The 10,195-nt window shown below is 29.6% G+C and overlaps 1 pseudogene; it reads left to right on the forward strand.

Annotated features, from left to right (window-relative positions):
• LOC139888303 (LRR receptor-like serine/threonine-protein kinase FEI 2) overlaps positions 1–10,195 on the forward strand; it is a 194,056-nt pseudogene extending 183,861 nt beyond the window's left edge.

Consider the following 10,195-nt stretch of genomic DNA (forward strand, 5'->3'; position numbering starts at 1 on the left):
TATTAGCATATATTTATGATATATTACATGTCTTGAAGTATTTTAAAAGTTAAGTTAGAAGGATCTATTTAGTTTGCAAACAAGTTTGAAATCATTCAAACTATGTTCTTGTTGTTAAAATTGTATACCATAAAATAAGATAGCTATATATATATATGAATCGAATAAGGTTATGAACAAAGTTACTACCTCAAGTTACTTGGACAAGATTGCTGTAAAAGAGGAGTAAAACCTAGAACCAAAAGAGTGATGGAGTTGAATGAAAAATTGGAAGTAAACTTGTGTTCTTGGAAGGATTCTTGAAGTGTTTTTGTAAGGGTTTTCTTATGGTGATTAAGTGATGTTTTTGAAGCTAGATCTTCATGGTAACTTTGCTGAATTGATTAAGGGTTTTAAGGCTTCTAAGTATGTGTGTGTTTTGGCTAGAAAGTTGAAGTAAAATGAATCAAAATGGAGTACTCCTTGCCCTTTAAAAAAACGTGAATGGGGGAGACAAAGACAAGTTTTCCTTTTGTTATTTTGTATGACTTTCAATGCTAGCATCCAATTTCTAATTACCTTATACATAAGGCATGAACAAGGGCTGGTTGGTGGTGATTTGATGTGTATATACCAATAGTAAATACGTATAGAAGCTAGGTATGATACGGGTACATATACCCTAGATATACGTATAGAAATCTTGTGAAAACGGAACGAGAATTCAAATATAGCTATCTTTTGTGAATATACTTATATTGTTTTATGTATTTAAGTCCTTAAAAGTGATTAAATACATTACATATACGATATATGTATAAACATTATAGGTCATAAGTATTTATGTCAAATAACGTTACGTATGGTTATCGTTTTGAAAACTTAAGTTAGTAGTTTCAAAATATACTTATAACTTATTGTTATTAATACAAAATGAGGTATTAAAACATCCTTAGATCATGTTAAATATGTATATATACATATATATACACAAACGTATAATTATCATATGTTATATAGTTCGTGATATCATCGGTCAAACTAGACGGTCAAACGTTGTGTAAAACTCATTTCAAAAACGTAAATCTCAACAATTTGGATTGCTTATCATGTTGGTAAGGTTTAATTTATGTAAATATTAATCTTATAAGTATAGAACGATCGAAAAAAAGTGCGGGTCATTACACTACAACTTATAGAATACTTTTATACACTTGTGAGTGTACATATATTTATAAACGGAAATCTTGTGGTCTATTAATATATTGAAATGATTGTTATGATAAACCTATGAACTCACCAACCTTTTGGTTGACACTTTAAAGCATGTTTATTCTCAGGTATTAAAGAAATCTTCCGCTGTGCATTAGCTCATTTTAAGGATATTACTTGGAGTCAATCATGGCATATTTCAAAAGACGTTGCATTCAAGTCGTTGAGTTCAATAGAGATTATTATTAAGTAAATGACAGATTAGGTCATTTATAGTTGAATCTTATGAAATGGTATGCATGCCTGTCAATTTTTGATGTAAAGAGCGTTTATCTTTTAAAAACGAATGCAATGTTTGAAAAATGTATCATATAGAGGTCAAATACCTCGCGATGTAATCAACTATTGAGAATCGTTTATAATGTATATGAACGGGTCCTTTCAGTTGGTATCAGAGCGGTGGTCTTAGCGAACCAGGTCTGCATTAGTGTGTCTAACTGATAGTCGTTATGATGCATTAGTGAGTCTGGACTTCGACCGTGTCTGCATTTCAAAAGTTTTGCTCATCATTCTTGTCGGAAATTACCTGCTTGTCATTCTTAGTCTAGACACATCTTATTGTATTATTTGCATGAATAGTGTATAGAAAAAAATTCATATCTTAGCGTATCTGCTAATTCATATCTTAGCGTATCTGTTACTATAAACTTTGCCTGACATATCCCGTAAATTCCTCCGTAATCTACGAAACCTTTTGCTCTATATAATTAGAATACCACCCGATAGCCGGAAAATCATTTCATATCGAAAAATTCTTTATTCAATCGTACGAAATGGAATTCTTCATTAGTTCAAGTCCCTCGGATTCCGATATGGAATCCCACTCAAGCTCCAAAAGTAGTGTGACTGGAATGGATCAACCAATCAGCCATCATCTATTTTGGATGAATTAGGGATGGGTTCGTAGCCTCCTCAATCATTGGAGACAAGAAGAAGGCGATCCTTTCCATCCACCACATTGCCCTCTTGGCGAAGAACCTGAAGCACTTACCGGCGAACCTGTCCGAAACACCATTTTCTCTCTCATTTCCAGAGTATCTCGTCACGATTATATACTACATCAAATTCTAGATTTTATTTATCCGCTCGTCCGAACCGACAATCACCCCGGTGTAATAGAAGAAGTCAACGAGCTTCGCACTCGGGTAGTGGCTTTGGAGAATATGGAGCAAAGGTTACAAACACCAGCAGCAGCAGCAGCAGCAGCAGCAGCAGCATAAATAGTACCACCATCAGCAACACCAGCAGTACCATCACCACCACCAACAACAACATCCACACCGCAACATCATAATATGTATCTCAAACATCAACGTCATACGCCCTGTAAATATCCAGGAATATCAACAACAACAAACGATGAAGTATTAATTCATAAACTTCATTGAAGAGATATCTCTGCGGCAGTTATGTAATCTTCAAAATCTTAGAGATTATTTAATTCTGACCGTAAATCGGATGAGTGAACGGAGATGGTAGAGTAGAAACTTTGATCGAAAATGGTGTACGATTTACAAGCTAGAATTGTTTTACGAACAGCATCAACAGGACCATAGCATCATCAACACAGTCAGTGCCGTCAGTATCGTCAGAATCAACAGCACCTATAACATCACAAACTCTGTCAGTTCAAGAATCATTGTGGACATCATTACGAATCAACAACAAATATATTGTATCAATGAGTTATGAAGTATTAACTCATTTCCAATCGAAAGATTTATATGTATATTTTATATGTATAAATTTTTAAACCATAATAAATCTTCCCGTACTAAGCTATTATGTGTGAATCTTAACTACTCAGTTAATTCATATTACAAATATGCAATGATGTACGTCCTTCGTCTGCAACTTAACCATCGTTAATTACAATCTCTGTCTCAATTCAATAAAAAATCCAATTCATAATAAATCAAGTGTATTATTCGAATATATGTTTGATTTTACACTTTCATCATCGATGTACTCGAAACTTTTCAAATAACATCATTCGTACCTTGCGAAGTTTACAAGAATTTCACGAAAACCAACAAATAACAAAGTAATGATTCATAATTTCAATATTATTGAAGAAATACTTATGCAATTTATAAAGTTTTAGGGATTACTCAATTCTAGTTCCAACCATAAAACAAATGAGTTTAATTTAATATTAACTCATTAAATCTATGTTACATCTAAAGAAAATATACACATATATTTTCATAAAGACTGTAATAAACTTCTTTTGTACAAAATATTAATTGTGAAATTTTTTTTAACGGGTAGGTAATACCCGAGAGATATATAAATTCACAATTAATATATTACATTTTTCGAAACTGATTCAGCAATCATCAACTATACTCCCTACTTTCACAACAATATCCATTCTTTCATATAAATCAAAACAATCATACTCATTCAAATTCAATTACATATTCTGATTTTGAAATCGCATAATTCAATTCGAAATATAACCAGTATCATCACTCTTAGATTCCTATATCTTTCAAAGCTATACTTTGACTTCAAAACTGTGTTAGAACATCATGTGTATTAACGATTACAATATGTGCTCAAACCCTTCGAAATTCCTGAAGACACTTCAACTAAGGAACAATCGAGATGATGATCCAACCACATGTTACCCACAGTTATACACCTGAAAAACTCTCAAAACCCAAGTCATAGTTCGACACGTATCCGTGTTAGACCCTTTGGCATTTACTAGCTAAAATAACTTTTCAATTCCGTTTCAAAATAGACAGTTTTGTCACAGCTCCAGCAAGTCATCTTCGACTTCTCAATCAAAACAGTCTTATTATAACCTAGATAGATACGTTGCCCTTTCGCCAACGTTACCGGGGAATCGTTTATATTCACCACATTAGTAATAAACTTACCAACAACTTCATTGATCTTTGACTTTCCAAAAAAAAAAAAAAATCATTATAATTATCGAAACCCTATCATATACTCATTCGTACCTTATAACAAGAATTGCCATACCAATTATTGAGAATCAGCAATCAGTATTTTGAAACCTCGCAGCATGTATACATCAACAATTACATATATACACAACGTCTACCTCCAAGACTTACATTCTTTGAATGAGAAATTTCTGAAAAACACCCTAAACTGCGAACCAGTTCTCGAAATTTTGAAAAATGCTGATGAAGCAGCAAAAACTGTAAACGACCTTAACAGTAAAAAGTTGGATGATAAAGGATAGTATATTGGCAAAGCTCAGAAAAAGAGAAGCTTTGGAACTGGAAAACGGATTGAGCAAAGTATGAAGGAGGCTGTGGACAAATCACAAAGGCTGAACCTGTCTTCAAAGAATCTAAATGATTCAGTATCTGCTGAGTTCATTAACAAATACCTTGCTCCTGACTCTAAACCCCTGCTGACAATATTCTTCATCATCCTCTGATATTAGACATTCTAAGATATCATCTATCTTTCATTATAAATATCATTCATAATTCTGAAGATATTTTTATAATTATTCTTATCTGAAATCATTTACCTCTTCGCGCTATCTGTATTATATCATAAAAGAAACTATCTTAGTTTCTAAATTCTGAAACATTCGAGTTTAAAATAGGAATATTCTTGAAGAAGTGTTGGGAGCTGAAGCATGAGTTAGTATAATATAATGACACTTGATCAACGTGATTATATTACAGTAATTCATGCTGAGTTTCTAAATGGAACATGATGATTCGCAGATCATAACGTCATCATGTGTCATGTTACACGACTTTTATATTCTCTTTAACCTCTAAAATATCAAGAAAATATTTCTTGATGATTCGGTCTTTTCCGATGTATTCTAGTAATTTGACAAGTCAAGATCATGCCATTATAATTTCCTTCTTACAACATTAACAATGTTCATTCTGAAATTCATATCTGCGAATTATGGACCATTATAAGCGGTACTTACTCACAAGAAGAAGAAACGAAAGGACAAAAACTCCGAAACAGAAAGTTGGGGTATAAATCGCAGCAAATAAAAGAAAGCATTAACTGGAGATGACAATGATTATAGAAGACAGAAACAGGGACATAAAAATATAAGGGAAGATATAAAACCCAACAACAACCCAGAAACTATAAACCATATATATCGATGCATATAGCAATATAAAGACACGGGAGAACTAAAAACACTATAAAATCAAGTGTATAGTAAAAGTAAATAGATTCTTCCGGAGGCAGGTGAAAAAGAAGAATGACAGATATGAAAGTTAGAAGTATATCAAGAATTAGAACCGGATGGAGCATATTGACGAATAATTCAAAGTATGAATTAAAGAAGAAAGAATAGAAGGTGTGAATTGTAAGGAAACGAAGGAGGTGGATATATAGTAAAATATCCGACAGAGCAATCAAAATAGATTATCGCATTTAATCAAAGCGGATCCTAACTTCCTTAATTACCGAAGAACCAAATCTTATTACGAAGATTTTCTCTAAATTCCTTGAATTTCGGAAATCAACCGTGACATAACTATGTCATTGGCTAAAAAGAACGTGCATTTACCCATTTCATTCTTTTGTGATAACTTCACTCGTACTCTTCTCAAAAATCAAATTGCTTTATCAATATTACTTGATGATAATAAAACTATAATTTCCAACTCGTATACGTCATGAAAACATACTTATTGTCAGCCATGACCATCCCATTCAAATTTGGGGACGAAATTTCTTTAACGGGTAGGTACTGTGACAACCCGGAAATTTCCAACCAAATTTAAACTTTATCTTTATATTATTCCGACACGATAAGCAAAGTTTGTTAAGTTAAATCTCAAGAATTTTAAATTGTGTTCATACATTCATTATAACATCGACCAAATTCCGACGATTCACGAACCGTTATATATAAATAAATATGTATATATATGTATATATATTATAACTTGAGAATATTAATAAAGTATTAAACGTATAATACTTTATATGAACGTATTTGTTTCAATATGTTTATCGATGGAATTAGAAGATAATATCAAATGATTGAATTATTAGATACATTGAATTTATGGCTACGAGTCCCTGTTAGGAGGTCCACTTTGATTTAGGAAACCTTTCCCTTTTAACCATATTCGAAAAATGGTAAAGTAATTTTACATATAAGAACAAGGTGTCAACTAACGAGAACTAGACAAGAGTTAGTGAAGATTGCTATTTGATTTTCAATTCATACCTTACAACATTTTTCTCGTGATGTTAATAAGATAACTATTATGACTATCATTTTAAAGTTGAAATGTGGAATGTAAATAACTTAGATATTGGGTATCAACATTTTTCATTAAAATGATTTCATACGTTTATTTAACCTTTGAACTTTATCTCATGCTTCACCAACAGATTGTAATTTAAAAACTTGAAACCTATTATGAATGTATATGATTCTACTTTTCTAAAACGTTTTATGATATAACGATTTCCATTATTTTAACCTTTAAACAAAATGATTCTTAAATATATTTAGTTTTGAAAAACAAAATTATCATATTTATTTGATTTAGTTTCAAACGTATAAAAACGTTTTCAGTTTAAAAAGAACTTTATTATTAAAACGTATATAACTTTTATAAATATCTAGAACCACTTTTGACAACTCATTACTTAACCAGTATGATAAAGATAACGATATTTATATTTTATTTTATTAAATATATATAACGATTTAAATTAATATTATATATATACGCGTATTATACGTACATAGTTTTATACTTTTACTATACTTAAACTTTACCTTTACTTTATTTTTACTTTACTTTAACTTTAATAATTCACTTTAATAATTCATACTTTAATAATTCACACTTTAATAATTCATACTTTAATAATTCACACTTTAATAATTCACTTTAATAATTCACTTTAATAATTCATACTTTAATAATTCACTTTAATAATTCAAAAATCTATTATAAATAGAATTCAAAAGGTTTCATTATTTCATAGAAACTTGAAAATATTTTTCTCTAAACTCTCTCAATCGATTTACATATATATATTTACTCCGTATTATTTCAAGATATTATTAGTATACATAAAATATTACGACGGAGTGCTGTCCGAGTGATTTCGAAATTGTTTTTCGAGCGGGATAAGGCTAAGAAAATTATGGGTTATAGCTATGGAGGTTATGGGTATGGTTCGGGAGTATTGCTCGTGAGTCAAACTAGTGTTTATCATCTCCGTTGCGTCTACGTACTTTTCCTGCAATATTGAATCTCAATATTGATACGTTCGTGAATCCGAGGCCAACCTTGCACTTGTTCAATGATGTTATATGTATTTTTACAACGAAATACAGTATGGTGAGTTTTCATAGCTCCCTTTTTAAATGCTTTTGCATTATATATTTTTGGGCTGAGAATACATGCGTTGTTTTATAAATGTTTTACGAAATAGGCACAAGTACTAAAACTAATTCTATGTGGGTTTAAACCAGAAATATACCCTTAGCTTGGTAACATTAAACTACTTGTCTATGTACGGTAGGCGCGAATCCTAAAGATAGATCTATTGGGCCTGACAAACCTCATCCTGACTATGGGATGCTTTAGTACTTCGAGGTTATTTTAAACACACCTGATCTGGTGTACTTCAGAGGGTAAAACATGAACGTTAAGGCTTGTTACCGGGTGCCTACAACTTATAGAATACTTTTATACACTTGTGAGTGTACATATATTTATAAACGGAAATCTTGTGGTCTATTAATATATTGAAATGATTGTTATGATAAACCTATGAACTCACCAACCTTTTGGTTGACACTTTAAAGCATGTTTATTCTCAGGTATTAAAGAAATCTCCCGCTGTGCATTAGCTCATTTTAAGGATATTACTTGGAGTCATTCATGGCATATTTCAAAAGATGTTGCATTCAAGTCGTTGAGTTCAATAGAGATTATTATTAAGTAAATGACAGATTAGGTCATTTATAGTTGAATCTTATGAAATGGTATGCATGCCTGTCAATTTTTGATGTAAAGAGCGTTTATCTTTTAAAAACGAATGCAATGTTTGAAAAATGTATCATATAGAGGTCAAATACCTCGCGATGTAATCAACTATTGAGAATCGTTTATAATGTATATGAACGGGTCCTTTCATATATATATATATATATATATATATATATATATATATATATATATATATATATATATATATATATATATATATATATATATATATATATATATATCTATCTATTTGTATCTTCATATATGTATATCTCTCATAATTATATATATATTTTTTATAGGTTATAATTAATATTATTAGTAAATATAACTATAATAATAATGCTCTTAATATTATACAACAATAATACAGATTTATAATAACAAAATAATAATATTATTATTACTAATGATAATAATAATATTAGTCATAATAATAATGCTATAACAGTTTAATTGTGTTTAATTTCAAATCCATATTATTTATAATAAGGCATCTAGTACTTAACTTTAATATTAATATTAGTATTAATAATAATAATGAAAGTAATCATAATATTACTATAACTACCATATTCTAAATTTGTAATTATATATAATATATTAACTTTATATTTTATTTCTTATGTGTTACCTATCCTATATAATGATATATTTGGATATTTAACATTTATATATATATATATATATATATATATATATATATATATATATATATATATATATATATATATATATATATATATATATATATATATATATATATATATATATATATATATATATATATATATTACAATATAATAATTATTCATGGTAATCATATATATGTATGTATATATATATATATATAAATTCATTTTTAAATTATTTTTATTTATTTTGTATTTTATTTTACATAGTTAATTCTAGTGATTAAATTGTATTTTTTTTTATTTCAAATTATTGTATATACTTATCTTTAATTTATATATATACATATAAATTTACAACAATGGTTCGTGAATCGTCGGGAATAGTCAAAGGTCAATGAATACATGAACATAGTTCCAAGTTTTTAAGACTTCACATTATAGATTTTGCTTATCGTGTCGATTATAGATTAAGATTAAAGTTTAAATTTAATCAGAAATTTCCGGGTCGTCACATATGGTATTTGACTTCCTATTTTTGAACAAAAGATTTGAACAATTGGATAAAAGTGACAAGTAACGGGTCATTTATGTGACAAGTATTACGACCATCTGTATCGTGTCAAATACTCAAATTGGTAAACTTTATATAGGAATTGCTTAAAAGGAACTAGGTCAAATGGGTCATAAGTTGTATACCCAAACTGTCTTTTTAATTAATAAGATATCCTAAGTCATTTTTATTGAGAATTAAAATCTATTGAAATAATATAGTTCTTGTATGATATTTGACTTCCTATTTATGAACAAAAGACTTAAACAATTGGATAAAAGTTGTTGAACATTCGTCACAATTTATGTATGTAATTTGTTTGATCACAGAGTATATGTAGAGTGGTAGAGCTAAAGAGAAGACAGATGTTTATACTTTTGGAGTACTTGTGCTTGAAGTTATAAGTGGAAAGAGGCCTACCGATGCATTCTTCATTGAGAAGGGCCTTAATATTGTTGGTTGGGTATGTCTTATTTTCTTAAAATTAAATTTACTAATTAATGTTGTTACAAGCACAGTAAAAACTTTGTGTCTTTCTTTGTTTGCAGTTGAATTATTCAATAACGGAAGATAGGCAACGTGAGATCATTGATGGAAACTGTGAAGGAGTTGAGTCGAAAAACCTCGATGCTTTGCTTTCATTTACAATTAAATGTGTATCTTCAACCCCTAAACACCGGCCCACCATGCATCGGGTCGTACAAAATCTTGAATCAGATGTTACGACTCCATGCCCTAGTGACTTTTATGACTCTTCTTCTGATTAA

Source organism: Rutidosis leptorrhynchoides, chromosome 2 (genome assembly GCF_046630445.1).
Source record: "Rutidosis leptorrhynchoides isolate AG116_Rl617_1_P2 chromosome 2, CSIRO_AGI_Rlap_v1, whole genome shotgun sequence".
In the NCBI taxonomy this organism is placed as follows: domain Eukaryota; kingdom Viridiplantae; phylum Streptophyta; class Magnoliopsida; order Asterales; family Asteraceae; genus Rutidosis; species Rutidosis leptorrhynchoides.